Raw genomic sequence first — 15,888 nt, forward strand, 5'->3', positions numbered from 1 at the left:
CAAGTAGTGGCCAGACTGTGTGGAAACTTTGTCCATGCTAACTTTCCTCGGGGGTGGTGTCAGTTGTCATAATCTGTAGGAAAGCAGTGTGTCGTACAATGAATCATACCCATCAATGTGGTAGTGCCACTTCATGGCCCTCGTCTTTGCAACCCTGGGAAACGTGGTGAGGATATAAGTTATAGAATAATAGAGCTTTATGATAAAAGACACTTGTCACATGATGAGTTAGAGAAAGATTGAAAATGGGAAGGGGTTCTATGAACTCTGAACCCTACAGGCATGGAATAATGAGTAAGGAAAGGATGTAACAATAGCTTTGATCCTACTGTACATTGATAATCATGGGCAAAGTGTTTCATGTGTAATAATAAATTGTATCAGGGGACAGATATGAGGTTGTTGGGAAGGTGGGCAGCTTATTTAAAATCATACCCAATATTGGGCCTTACCTGACAAGAGCAATTGTAACTCACAGGCAACAAATTGAACAAACATGGGAACAGCTGCAGCAGGCAGAGCTCACCTTTAGATACCAGGTAACCTGAGTTCTGCCTGACATACTGAACCCTTATCACCTCACGCGGGTGAGTGTAGTGGCCCTTGGAATCCCTGACCACGGGCTTTTCATTGTTGGCTTTTTCAGCTTCAGTTCATGAGAAGAATGCTCAGGACAACTAGGTAAGTGTTTTCTTGTTTCCTCCTCTTTGTTTGGTGCACAGTCTGGCACCACCTTCTGACTGAAAGTGGATGTGTTTTTTCTCCCCCAGATCAAGACTCAGATTTGGGAGAGGGAGATGGTGGAGCAGGGCAGGGAGGTCGCTTACTTGAAATACAGGTGTGGTCATTTGACTTGCGTTTTTATGGGTGTTTCCAGGGATGACGCCTGCACTGTTTGTTGTCTAGTAGACGACGTGGTGTTGCAACTCTTATAGAAGTCCATTATTTTTCTGTATCCAAGACTGGAAGGGATGGAAGCAAAGAGGCTGCCTGAGGGATACACGAGGCAGAAGCCAATCACGGCAAGAACCCTCCAAGGAGAGGTAAGGAGCACGTTGTGATGTGCCGCAGTCTAATTTCTGCTGTGCAGCCTGTTCCTGTGTGTGATCATTGTGTGGTCTGGAAAGAATCACACGCACTAAGGACGGCAGGTGGTCTGAAGGGGTGACAGAAGGGTGTTCTCCTCTGCTGCCGCAGTCAGTGAGGCACTTGTCCCTGTGACTGGTGGAGCTCATGCCCCTCCTCTGACGGTGACCCTCCCACCTCCTCTAGCATCCCCCTGTCTGAAGAGCCTGGAAACCTTCCTCCCACCCGGACACAATGTGAAGACTTTAGTTTATTTGAGGAGAAGTTAATTTATTCACTAGTTTTAACAGTCTTTCTTTTTGTTTGTTTTGGGAACTGTAGCCATACATCCCTCAATTCAAGTTCCATAAAGCTTAGCTTAGTCCTCTGATGGTATCAGTGCAACTCTGCAGCTTCACTGCTAACTTCTGACAGTTTTCCTTTTCTCAATAGTGTCAAATTAGTCTTTCCTTATATACTAACTGCTTTCATGTGGAAGGCAGCTTGTAGATAAGCTGGGAGATTGAACAATTTGCCTGAAGCCTGAAGAAATGCACCCTTCTTGAGGACTCATTGAGGATATACACCAAACCAGTATTCTCAATGTTATTCTTTTTTGTTAAGTTTATTTATTTTGAGAGACGCCAAGCATGCCAAGCAGGCGCCACACTGTCAGTGAGGAACCCAACGTTGGGCTTGAATTCACAAGCTGTGAGATCGTGACCTGAGCCAAAATTAAGAGTCGGATGCTGAATCCAAGCATCCTCAGATTAATTCTTGATCTGTAATGGAATCGTGATTTCCCATGATGTATACTGAGAAAACTGTTTTACTGGTGAATTCTAAATTGCTAGTTGTGCCTGACCTGTCCACAGTTATGTGATTAATTATGAAACAACATGAACTAGGGCACCGTGAGGTCTTTATCAAGGTGAGAGGATGGTTCTCCCCCTTATCCTCGGGGGTCACCTGAGACATTTGGGATACCCTCTGCCTCTGGTCAGGGACCTGACTGTAGGGAAAAGTTTAAGATATTTGAGGAATGAGTTGAGGGATTGTTTTCATTCCGCACAGTCCTCTAAAAGCAGAATAAACCTCTGTCCCTTCTAGGGTCTTTAGTAGATCGAGAAACTGCTGAAACCTCTGTGGGTTACAGAGGCTCTGTACCAAGAATGCAGACAAGGACAAGGTAAATGCTGGGTCCATTCTCAGTTGTAACTCTTTTGGGAAACCCTCATCTTTATGTATAGCACGCTCTCCTGGCCTTGTCTCGTTTTGCGTGTTGTGTGATATGTCTGTTTGTTCTTTCTTTTCCAAATGCACACTCATAACCCAGGAGCCCACAGGCTTCTCAATTTTTAGTCTGTCAGCTTTCTGTAGTAAGTTTAGAAGCCAAAAGCGCTTAGAGACTGAGTACCTTAAGGTTTTTCCATGAGTTTCAGGAAATAATGAGAGGAGGATGACTGCACACTCCAAACAGAGGTCTCCCGGCCTGGGTGATCCCTTCCAGACCTCACCTCTGTGGGAACAGTGTGGCTGCTGTGTCTTCCTTTCTTGATTCTGGCTAGATGAACCTGTTAGAAACGACATCATGACTCCAACTTTTTATTATGTGCCCTGTGCCATTTAGAGTGGTCATAGAGAAAGCCAATGTCATCACTCATCACCTTTCTGTCTTTGTTGGTAAATGACTTGTCTGGAATCCTCCAGCTATACCTTAGGTAAAAACAATTTGAACACTGTGTCCTTCAATTGTGTTTCTATGAGCAGTTTCTGGTTGTGTCCCCAGTCACTGTTAGAGCTGATATAGTCTCATGACACATACCAGTTTTATACCAAAACACATGCATGAAATCTGTTATGTGAATTTCTCCCTCTTTTTTTCCATTGCACATAATTACTCTGTGTCCTGTAGTATGCTTAAAGTCAGAATTCCCTATGAATTAAGGTGAACACATCTGAGCTTTGTAGACATTCAGCACAAGTAACTCGTTCTTCACAGAAGACTCTCATTCCCCTGCAAGATACCAGGCATCCTCCACTCCCCAGAGGTCTCAGAGGCCTTTGACAACACTTTGAGAGGGAAGACTCCTTTCTCAGGGAGAGGAGCAGAGGATGCACAGTGAGGGTCCAGCTGCAGAACTTTTTGCCAGGAGTGGCTGTGATTCCATGAGCAAAATATGATCCATTTATTCCCACTCATTCTTTTGTGTTCTTAATATACCAAAAGCAGAGCATCTGGAGTCACCATAGAGGAGGGATCTAGGGTGAACCTGGACATGGATGGCTGCCTGTCTGGAGAATGCTACTTCATTAGTCTGTAATTACTTCTGTTAACCCTCTAGGACAGGACCCTTGCCATTTTACTTCCGCAGACATGGGCAGTGATGTGTGGTGGCATCCAGTGGCAGGGACAGAGTTTTCAGGTACTGATGCTACTCTCTTGGATCCTGGTGGTAGAGAAGGTGGCAGGTGCTGACACATTCTTCTCTGGGTTACAGCTGCTTTTGGTATTTGTTCTCTTGTCTGGCATATGGATGTAGCTGTCACTTCTGTTCTGCAGGGCAGTCTGGATCCTGGGGACCTCCTCCGTTAACTGGACGATTCTGCATGCCCTACCCTGGAGACGCCCCACCCCCATGGACTATTAGGCACATCCACCTCCTGAACCTTAGTGGCCCTGAGGCCACCCGGAACCCCTCCACCTGCAACACTTGGTAAGATGATCTGAGCACTAGGAGTTGACTTGTAAAGCACACTCACCTTATTTTGTTGCTGTTAGGTCTTGGGCCAAGGTGCAGAGGCGGTACCACACACCATTGTGATGCAAGGGGAATGTGTCTGCTGCCATTACCATATTCCTCAAGTTGCTCAGGATCTCATCTTTGTCCTTTCCCCCACCATGGGTTGGTACAGGCATCTCTTGTGGAAAAGGAATGGGGCCGTATGCAGAAAAGCAGACATAGCGCTTCAGCAGAAATGCCCTGTACACAGTCCACTTGCTGGGATCTGTGAGGCATGAGGCACAATGTAACATATGTCCATCTAGTTGTGCCCCCAGCCATCCATAGTTGTTCGATGAGTGGTGAATACATCTGAATCAGGGCTATTAGGAGTCTTCATCAAGTTATAAGGGATGGTTCTTCAAGTTATTCTTGGGTATCACCGGAGGCATGTGGGACACCCTGTGCATGTAACTTGGGATCTCACTGGGGCAAAGAGTTTAAGTTGTCAGAAGTATGAGGGGAGGGTTTTTTGATTTGTTTTTGACCTCCAAACAGTCTACTCAAGTCAGAATAAACCTCCATCCCTTCTAGAGCTTTTTGCAGGTCCAGAAGTAGGTGTCACAACCAAGAGTGACATTGACACTGGCTCTGCCAAGAAGCACAAAGTAAATGCTGTGGCCATTTTCAGTTCTAAGTCTTTACAGACCGCCACATCTTTCTGTACAGGACACTCTCCTGCCATTGTCTCTGGTTTGTGTGTCGTATGGTATGTCTGCTGTTTTTGTTTTTTTTTCCCAAATGCAAAACCTTTACCACCGAGTCTACGGGCTTCCCTGTTTCCCAGCTACCATCTGTTTGTGGTAACTTGAGCAGCTAAGTGTGCCTAAAGGTGGGGACCATAGGGCTTTTCTAATGTGTTCCTGGAATAAATCAAGGAGGATGACACCACACTCCACTTGGAAGTCTCCTACCTTGCCTCATTCTTCGTGGATCTCCTCAATGTGGAATCATTGCTCTTGCTGCTTCTTCCTCTCCTGTTTCCTTCTATTGAGGGTTTTAACATGCTCAGAAAAATCTGTGGGTATCCTTACAACTTGAAAATGCGAACTGCCTTCACTCCAACTTATATTTTTGTATGTGTCCTTTAGAATGGTCTTAGACAAAGTAAATTTCATACCCATCAGCATTTTGGTAAACATGCTGTCCAGAATCCCTTCAGGTGTGCCCTGGGCACAAACACTCTGAACTATAAGAGGTGGCATGTTTGTGATAGAAAACATGCACCGAAACTTAAGTTGTGAATAGAAAAAAATCCAAAATTACCTGTGTGGCAGGTCCCCACGGTGTCCTTCACTTGTGTTCACATGAGCACGTTCTCTCGTGTCCTGTGTCACAGGTACAGCTAAAACATGGAAACTTACACCAGACATCAAAGTGCACTTGTGTTAATTTTGTCTTTTAGAATTTCAGCTCATTTTTCCAGAGGACACAATTACCCTGCAAAGTGTACTGCACTTAAGCTGAGAAGTACCTCCGAAGTAAAATAAATTAGCTGAACCCAACTAACATGTATAGGCTACCTGTTTCTCTAAGAACATGCTTTCCCAGGTCCTCTACAGGCCCTCAGGATCCCCATCTCCCCATATGTCTCTGTGCCCATGGATAGCACTTCCAGAGAGGAGGAGACCCCATTGTCGGGACAGTAGTTTGGACACAGGCAGGGGCTTAGAGGTAGAACTTTGAGCCACGAGGGCTATGATTCCATGTGTGGACACTGGCTTTGTCATTCCTTCTCATTCTGTAGTTCTTCACAGACACAATAAACAGCCTCTGTGGTGGAGGGGATGAAGGGTGGAGTGTGATCCTGGACATAGTTGCCTTCCTATCTGGAATATGCTACTTTGCTAATTTAGTATTCAGCCTATAAATCTTCTAGGAAAAGGGCCCTTGCTGTTTCTACGTTTGCAGACACGTGGGGACACTAGTTTATCCCAATCACATCCATTCCTCACCTCAAAGCTGTAAGTGGAACCCAAATTATGGGTAGAGATTTTGGTGCTGATGCTGCCCTCTTGGAACCTGGTGGTGGGGAAGCTAGTAGGATATGAGCACTGCTTCTTTGGGTTTCTGCTTTTTGCTGGTGTTGGTGCTCTGTTCTGTCCTATGAACGTACCTCTCATTTCTTTTCCCCAGGCTATTTTGTATGCAAGAGTCCTGGTCCTTCCCCAGGATTGCCTTGCAGGCTGTACCCAGTGGACCACCCTTCACCACCAGTCATGGGCTATAGGCCACATCCCCCTCCTCCACCTACTCTATTTGTTAAGATGACCTGACCTGGATGAGTGGCTGGTAAAGTATATTCATCTTCTTCATGATTGACTTTGTGGCAATGATGTAGAGACGGTTGTGAGTCTTGGGAATCCAACTACAAACTGCCTGAGGACACTGTAGCATGTCTTGAGTTTCTCAGGACATACATACAATGGGCGGTGTCATGTCCCTGTAATACAGTGAGCTATACGTTTCTCTTGTCAAATGAAAGAGGATTTTTTACACAAAAGCAGATGTATCAGCGGTACTGGTGCGTATGTTGGAGACACAATGTTTTGGGTTCTGTAATGAATGAGGTGCACCCCCTAACTTTTAGAGTATCAGGTGTCCTGTGTGAAAGAGGGACATTCATTAAATGATGCAGACCTTGTGATCACCAAAATGGAAACACCAGTGAAGGATCCAGTGCAAAACAGGGGGACCCTTGAATCATACAGGAATAGAAGGGAAGTTGAGCACAGTAAGCAGAGTTTGAGGAGGTGCAGAGGGGAGGGTGTTGGGGTCAGTGAGATGCAGCTGGAGGTCATTCCTGGCCACAGCCTGAGCAGGGAGTGTGAGGTCCACACGGAGCTGCTATGTGAGACCGCTCTCAGTGCACAATGCAGCGTTCATCTCCAAAATGTCAGTGTGTTGCCAAAGTGCACGCAGGTAATCACCTAAAAAGATTCTTGTCTCCCTGGATTTTCCTGAAGGTTCTGGATATTTGTGGGGGGAAAAGAGCCCTGGAGATATGGGGAATTTAACTTGGTCTTATGAAAATGCTGTATGCCCAAGTTCATATCCCTCAGACTAAAAGTGGAGACAGGGTCTAGATCAGCTGAGTCATCCTACAATTCAGGGCTGGCCAGATGCCACCACTGCTGGACCCCTGTCATCACCCTGACTACAGCTTTGCATCTCCTCAAACTTCTCTCACAATATTATGACGCTTTGCCTGTGTTCCTGCTGTCTCAGCCCTAATACCAGTTCTCAGTGGGACCTACACAGAGCCTCAGCTGTGTTACCTGTGAAAACAGGGGTAATATGTGTTTCTAAGAACAAGAGAAAAAGAAGACATTCAGTGCATAAAGCATCTGCAAAATCTCTGGGAAGTGTCCCCTCACGCTTCTCACAGTTTCAATTAAGATATCTCCACACAATGATCCTCCAAAAAAGATAGTCACGGGAGTTCATTAAACTAAGACTGTTAACAACTCAGCCCAGGGTGGGAATCACTGTTTTAAAAAATAAGACAATGTCCTTCGTTTTTCTATTAGAATTCGGGCCCTGCCACACAATGAAAAGATAATTATGAGAATGTGTACATTCAGAGACCTAGATCTGAAGACAATCATTTTCTATTACACATAATCTCACAGATGCAGCCACACACTAAAGTGTTCATCTGAGGCCACAGCCACAGATAAACTACAGAAGACAGAATGCATGTAGGAAAACATAAGATCAGAGGGAAATAAACCAAAATCTCTTTGCCTTATAGGACAACTCTTTTGAAATTTGAACAGGACTGTGCACGGTGACAGACTATGGTGATTATATATACATTTTAAGAAGGTGTCAGATCTACCTGAGTGCTTTCCCTGACCATCCTGTCCCCTCCACTTTGTCCTTCCTACTGTCCCCTAATCCACCTTTCCTCGTCTTGTCTCTGTGTCAATGTCTGCTTCTAGGACCATCTACTCTCACTCCCCATCGAGTGCATACAGTGGGGTTCCTGTACACACAGGTGACACTTGCAGAAATGGTGGTAATGAAGGATAGAAGCAAGATCACCCTTTGTGCAGGGGAGGCCAAGGTAGTTTTCTGGGGTGATGGGAACTTTCTATATCTAGATTGATGGGGTGCTTATGCTCATTTATTTTGTAAATATCCCCTGACTCCATGGTGCCTTGGGGTCAGATATACAGGTATCTGTCCTTAGGAAATGGCTGAGTTCTGATGGTGGAGAAGGATGAGGGACCAGCAGTGACTGTGGAGAGGAGTGAGGGTCAGACCCACATCCAGGATGCCAGGTCTCCACAGATAGCACCACGTGTAGGAGGACTCTGAGGAGCAGAGATTTCTTGATCAGACCCATGAACTACATAATCCTCCTGTAGTTTCCTCACTAAGCGATGGCCAGAGCACATGGCTGGAGTGGAGCAGTGGGCCTGGGGGATTGAGTCCGGGAAAGGGACAGGCATAAGGTAGCGACAGGGAGTTTGAGAGACAAAGGGAAGAGAGGAGAAGGGACTTTTCTCTGCTGACTTCACCTACATTTCTGTGTGTCCAAAAGGAGATTCTTGTCTCCCAGGGAGGGGAAGAGGTCTGGAAAAAAGACAGAGTGACATTCTCGGCTCAATTGCCCAGGATATCTGCCTTGCTCTTGAGTACCTAACACAGGAAGCACATGCTTTCTGTCATGATTTGAACTGCAGCTCGTACTATTTAGTGAAAATCAATCCAATTATGAGTCCCTCAGCATTAAAGTACTACAACAAAATTAAGTGAACAGACTGAAAGATACAACACAGGATAAAGTCCAAAGGTAGACCGACTGCAATACTTATGGGAACACAGTCTATCAGAAAAGGAGGTAGGTACCCCAGTACAGGCATTCAGACACCTGGGCAATATCTGAAAATGTTAAAAAAAAAAGTAGTCCTTACTTCAAAAGCAACATTAGCGCTAGACACAACAGGATCATGGTTTAAGGTTTAAAGAGAAACCATATGACTTCATGGTGCTCTACCCATGAGACCAAGTCTCATCAAATTATACCCTTTAACTTGGCCTATTTGTTATATGTAAATTATACCTCATTAAAGAGAGTTTCAAAACACAGAATACTAGAAGCAAATGTGGGAACGTTCCTTTCTAATCCTGAAGTCCATGGCTGATATGAGTCTGCCCATGTCTCAAAACTCCAAAATAATAAGACATTTAAAAAATTAATAAGAGCAGAGTAAGCAGACCCTAAGCTCACCCTGCCCCATTTTTTCAACTACATAACTTCCACATCCAAGTCCATGAACCAGAGAATGATCCAAAGACTGGCAGAACAAACTCCACACCTAAGTAGAGAGAAGCTGCATCAGAAAGGTTAGGAAGGTCAGAAAGGTGGAGGCTGGCTGCCTGCAGAATGGACAGAGAAAGTGAGCCCTCACACCAGGGAGCTGACACAGGGAAGACTAATCTCCATTACATTAGGCATTAAAACCCAGAGGGGCTGAATTCCCTTGAGTTTAGATCATGGAGCTTTGGAGGTCAGCTGACCCAGCACTGGGTGATCCAGGAGGATAAGTGATAGCCAGGTCCCTGCCTGTGTACAGAGGCAACGTAAACATGGCATTTACACAATGCCGAGGCCACAGGAGACAGATGTATTCATGCTGATTCCTGAGTGTGTTGGAGGACTTCTCCAACAATGAGGGAGCTCACAGGCATCATTCTTCTCCCCCAGCCTCCCAGAAAAGTATAGAAGCACCCACCAGAGGCTGAGGCTGCACAGACTCCTGCTACCTAACCTGTTAGCAGTGCGCCAGTCCCAAGGGTTCACTGGGGGACTCACCACACCAAGCCTGCTGGTCTCAGGGCAATCATTCTTAAAACCACAAGGGTATCCTGTCCGACAAGCTGCATGCAGAGCTGCCACAGCATGCTGTGCACATCTGCACCTCACCCAGCCACATGTCCCCAGGCACCGACACACTCTGTGCATATCCTCAAGCCCCTAGCTTCCACAGCCCCCAGCCACCAAAGGACATCGGGAAACCTGGCATAGGACTAGTCGCCCTGTGCAATTTTGCTAACACTCCTGCCCTGCTCCCAAGTTACCTAGCGGGCTTAACTCCCCACAGCTGGCCTGCCTGGGTCCCACTAACACCACTGAGAGCTATCACAGCCCACAACAGGCACGAAATCAGTGCAGACACCTGCACTGAAAGGAAAAGTAACCCAGACACGACAGCAGGCTGTGGGCAATACCCATATGATATCCTCCTGAAGGTCCAGGTCCTATAAATGGAGACGTGCACTACTGAGGACTCCAGGACCTCTTCTTCATAACGTCATTAATTTCAAGATCAGAAGGCACAGTTGACTTTATTTCTCTGTGTTGAGAGGCAGAGAGACAAAATGGAGACACAGAGATGTATATCCACAGTGAAAGACCTAGTCAAAGCCACAGCCAGAGATCTAAGCCAAAGAGATATAAGTAACATACCTGATACAGAATTTAAAGCAATGATCATAAGGATACTCACTGGAGTTGTGAAATGAGTAGAAGAGTGAAACCACTGACATAGAGATAAGAACACAGTAGACATTGAGGACACAATAAAGGAGAAACACGTTTGCTGGAATGAACAGAGGGATGGAAGAAGCAGCCGAACAAACTAGTGACCTCGAAGACTGAGTGATGGAAATTAATCACACTGAACCAAAGAGAGAGAACAGAATTCTGTAACATGAGATGAGACTAAGGGAACTCAGTGACTACAGGAAAGATAATAGTATTCATATTGTAGGAGTCCCAGAAGGAAGAGAAAATGGGGCGCAAAATTTGAGGAAATAATAGCTGAAAACTTCCCTAATTGGGGGAGGGAAACAAGCATCCACATCCAGGAGAATAGAGAACTCACATCAAAATCAACAAAATCAGGCCAACACACATATTGTAAGCAAATCTGTGAATTACAGTGACAATAAAGAAAAACTCTTAAAAGCAGCAAAAGAGTCCTTAACTTAGAATGGGAGACCCATAAGGCTAGCTACATATTTCTGAACAGAAATTTGGCAAGCCAGAAGCGAGTGACATCACATATTCAAAGTGCTGAATGGAAAAATCAGCAGCCAAGAAAACTCTATCCAGCAAGTCTATCATTCAGGATGAAGGAGACACAGACTTTCCCAAACAAAAACTAAAGGAGTTTGTACCACTGAACCAGTCCTGCAAGAAATATTAAGAGGGATTCTTTGAGTGGAAAGGAGAGACCAACAGTGACAATTTAGAGGTAGAAGACACAAATCAAGTAAAAAATGAATATTTCTGCAAAAAAAATCAGGTAAGGAACTCAGAGAAATGGATCTGAGACATAATATCTACCAAAAACCTAGGGAGGAGAAAATAATGGGTGCAAAGGTAAATGATCATCAACTTAATACAAACTGTTAAATGCAGAAGAGGTTATATAAACACCTAACAGTAACTATATACTAAAACCAGTCATATATATGCTAAGAATAGAAGTAAAGAAATCAAATATATCACTAAAGAAAATAAGCAAAACATGAAAGAAAGGCAAGGAAGGATCAGAGAAAATCATTAGAAACCACAAGAAAACAGGTAATAAAATGGCAATACGTACATCCATATCAATCATTACTTTGAAGGTAAATGGAGTGAATGCTCCAATCTAGAGACGTAGGGTGTAAGAATGGATGAAAAAACAAAACAGATTTATATGCCTATAAGTGACCCACTTTACACCTCAAGAATAATAGTGAGAGGATAGAGAAACATCACAAAAATGCAAGTCAAAAGAAAGCTGGAGTAGCAATACTTGTATCAGAAAAAATACACTTAAAAAAGTACATAACAAGAGACAGAGGAAAACATTATATAACAGTAAAGGATACAATCCAAAAAGAAGATATAACAACTGTAAATCTATCCCACAATTAAGTGGGATTTATTCCCAAGCTACAAAGGTCGTTCAATATTCACAAATCAATCATTGTGATACAATACATCAACAGGAGAAAGGATAAGAAGCAGATGATCGGGGAATCTGGGTGGCTCATCCTTTAACAGTCTGTAATCAGCTCAGGTCATGACTTCATGATTCCTGAGTTCAAGTCCCGCATCAGAATCTGTGTTGAAAGCTCAGAGCCAAGAGCCTCCTTCGAATTCTGTGTCTCCCTCTCTCTCTGCCCCTCCCCTGCTCATGCTGTCTCAAAATTAATAAACTTTAAAAGAAAAGAACCACACGGTCATTTCAATACATGCAGAAAGGAGCATTTGACAAAGTAAAACATCCATTCATGATTATAACCCCCTAAAGTAGGTTTACAGGGAAAATACATCAAGGTAATAAAGGTTATCTATGAAAACCCTGCAGTTATAATCAACCTTAATGGGGAAAATCTGAAAGCTTTTCCTGTAAGGTCAGGAAGAAGACAAGGATGTTTACTCTTACCACTTTTAATAACCTAAATGTCCATCAACTGATGAATGGATAAAGAAATTGTGGTTTATATACACAATGGAGTACTACGTGGCAATGAGAAAGAATGAAATATGGCCCTTTGTAGCAACGTGGATGGAAGTGGAGAGTGTGATGCTAAGTGAAATAAGCCATACAGAGAAAGATACCATATGTTTTCACTCTTATGTGGATCCTGAGAAACTTAACAGAAACCCATGGGGGAGGGGAAGGGAAAAAAAAAAAGAGGTTAGAGTGGGAGAGAGCCAAAGCATAAGAGACTCTAAAAAATGGAGAACAAACTGAGGGTTGATGGGGGGTGGGAGGGAGGGGAGGGTGGGTGATGGGTATTGAGGAGGGCACCTTTTGGGATGAGCACTGGGTGTTGTATGGAAACCAATTTGACAATAAATTTCATATATTGAAAAGAAAAAAAATAAAGTTCAAATATACAATTGAAAAAAAAACCCAAGTTATTGGAGGTCCTAGCCACAGCCAGCAGACAAAAGAAACGAAATGAAACAAAGCAAAATAAAATAAAATAAAATAAAATAAAATAAAATAAAATAAAATAAAAACAAATCCAAATCTGGAAGAAGTGAATCTTTCACACTTTGCAGACTACATGACACTATATATAGAACACCCTAAAGAGTCCACCCAATAACTGCTAGAACTGATAAATGAATTCAATGTCACAAGATACAAAATCATTGTACAGTAATCTGTTGCATTTCTAGACAATAATGAAGCAGTAGAAAGAGAAATTAAGGAAACAGTCCCATTTACAGTTGTACACCAAATAATAAAGTATCTATGAATAAATCTAACCAAAGTGGTGAGCGACCTATACTCTGAAAAGTATAAAACATTGATGAAAGAAATTCAAGATGACACAAAGAAATGGAAGGACATTCCATACTCATGGATTGGAAGTACAAATACAGTGAAAATGTCTATACTTCCCAAAACAATTGACACAATTCAATTTCCATCAAAATACCAACAGCAGTTTTCACAGAACAAGAACAATCCTAAAATTTGTATGGAACCAAAAAAGACCCCAATCTTCAGAGTAAAAAACCTTTATGTGAAGTGATAACTATGGATAGCATTATGCCTCTGGATCTTCTGCTCCAAAACACAGTAATGTTAGCCTAAGCATTTGAACAAACATTAGACATATCCCAGCCAAGGATCATTCTACAAAATACATTCTACAAACGTACCCTCAAAACTTTGCAGATTATGAAAAATATGGAAAAATCTAAAAATTGTCATGGCCAAGTGGAGCCTAAGGAGACAGGATGACGGAAATGTGCCAGTTGGGATGAGTCTGGGATAGAAGAGGTTAAAACCTAAGCAATCTGTAAATCTATAAATTTTACTACTAAAGTAAAGTACTACTTTACTTTACTACTTTAATTTACTACTAAAATAAAGTACTAAATTTTAATAGTACTTCATACTACCATATCTCTTTGGGATATTGATTGTGATTATGTACCAACTCATATGACATAAATAGTCAGAAAACAGTCTGATGTATGTGGAGACTCAGTAATACCTTCCCAATTTTTCTGGTAACTAGAAACCCATCACGAATGAAAAGATGATTAGTAATCATGGTTTTATGTTTGCAACACATAATATTATATGACTAGTTCTAGTATTAGTTACTAGTGATGGACATGTACCTATTCTTGTTGTTCTTACTACTGTTTAATTTAAATAATAGCATTCATGTTACAAAAAACTGAATGCATGATATACACTTCATAGAAACATCTCCTTGACATATTTTCAGATAATAACATGTATATACCACTGTATTATGTGGTATGTAAATTAAGTGTTTTTCTGATCTGGACAAGCATGTCATTGAATGGCTTTCCATAAAGGTGGTTATCCTAGATAAGGAATGATACTCAGATTTTACAGGATGTACTTCACATCATGCCTGAACATTGTCAAAACTAAAAATATACACACGGCCAGATGAATCATTGTGACTGGCTCACTTATTGTAAAGAATCCTTGCTTTAATATTTTCATGCATATTTTTATCAGGAATACAAGAGAATGAAATATTTCCAAATCAAAGAGATATTCAAAGACTGGAAGAACGATAGGGAGTTCAACGGGTTTCAGAAGGATAAGATGTGACCATGAATGGGGACTCACAGGAAAGCAGCTTTCTCTGGGCCACTCTGACATGTTTGCATGAGGATATGTGACTTGCCAAAGAGTGAGACCCAGAATCACAAGAGAGAAAGACAATGCTTTAGGAAGAGGGGACTTGGAAAGGGTGCTTCTGTGCCTAAGTGATGGCTCAGCAACCTCGCTGGGGGTCCCTGGGTCAAAGACTTCAAAAGGCCAGCAGTAACCTAGACTCACAAAGATCTTAGTAACATAGATCAATGTAACTTAGAGCCACAAAGATCTTAGGACCACAGAGTTGATCTTCACCTATGATTAGGAGATGGCCACAGTTTCACAGGATATGATCATTGGGCTGGCAGTAGATGGTTAAAATATTATTTAGGGCTATACATTTAATTAAAAAATGTATGTGTAAAAATTTGGATTTGGAATGTTAAGAAAAATCACAGGCGCAACGTTACTTAGTTAAGGCCCCATGTCACTAAACCTAATTTCACTCCTGCAGGAATGTAACCTTTAACCAGCCAGCAAAGAATTCCCTAGTCAGTGCTGGAAATTTAACTGATAGATCCCTGCCATTCCCTTCAGAGGCAGTGTTGCCTAAATAACGTATTCCATGACACTAATTTTTTTGTTTATTTATTTTTAGAGCGAGAGAAAGAGAGCACATGCAAGGGAGGGACAGGACGAGAAGGAGGAGAGAATCCCACGACCACGAGGTCATGATCTGAGCCAGGATCAAGAGTCAGACACTTAACCAAGCCATCCAGGCACCCCGAGATTATGAGGTTTTAAAGGTTAGCAGGCTTGCTGGAATACAGCCCCGAGGACACTGGCCTACTCCTGAAGAGAAGGCAGAAAACAACTTGCAGGCAGGTGGCATGGAAACAGTGATCTGTACAATGCCTGGTGCACATAGTGGGGAGATTATACACTCATCGTGGAGAGCATCCCTGAGAGCAGTGTTCACAATAAGGGGACAAAGAGCTAGAACAGAGGAGCTGCGTGGTGCCATTTCCCTGCTCTGCCCACCCCCCCCTCCCCCCAGCATAAACACAGCCGTCTGCTGGAAACAATGTCATCCCCACACTGGCTGCCTAAGATGCTTACACCAACCCCACCTTCCTGTGCTCTGGCCTTCTAGGTCATTCAAACTTGCCTCAGTCCCAGTGTAGCTGGTCCATCCCCCAGAAGACCAGTGGAAGCCCATGACCACACCACGTCTCTTGACCAGACAGTTCTGCAGAGCTTCACTTTGAGTGGCAGTCGTTTCAAGTCTCATTTAACAAGCAGGTCAGAGCAGACCTAGATAAGTCCCACCACATTCTGTCCAAGGAACATATATTGCCCATACAACTGGCCTGAAGGATAGTGCAGCCAGAACACAAAACAGTGCATGCAACACACACCACAGACAC

At 43.2% G+C, this 15,888-nt stretch overlaps 1 long non-coding RNA gene across 1 annotated transcript; it reads right to left on the bottom strand.

The window, feature by feature from the left end:
• Nucleotides 1-878: 878 nt before the first annotated feature.
• On the bottom strand, nucleotides 879-5,995 carry LOC128778208 (uncharacterized). The gene is made up of 4 exons (XR_008423626.1): nucleotides 5,115-5,995; nucleotides 3,829-4,074; nucleotides 2,483-3,685; nucleotides 879-990 (listed from the first exon to the last, which is right to left on the bottom strand). It is a non-coding gene; the product is annotated as an uncharacterized LOC128778208 (long non-coding RNA).
• Between the last annotated feature and the right edge of the window lie 9,893 nt (nucleotides 5,996-15,888).

Source organism: Panthera pardus, unplaced genomic scaffold (genome assembly GCF_024362965.1).
Source record: "Panthera pardus isolate Hobbes unplaced genomic scaffold, ASM2436296v1 HiC_scaffold_19, whole genome shotgun sequence".
NCBI classification, from domain to species: domain Eukaryota; kingdom Metazoa; phylum Chordata; class Mammalia; order Carnivora; family Felidae; genus Panthera; species Panthera pardus.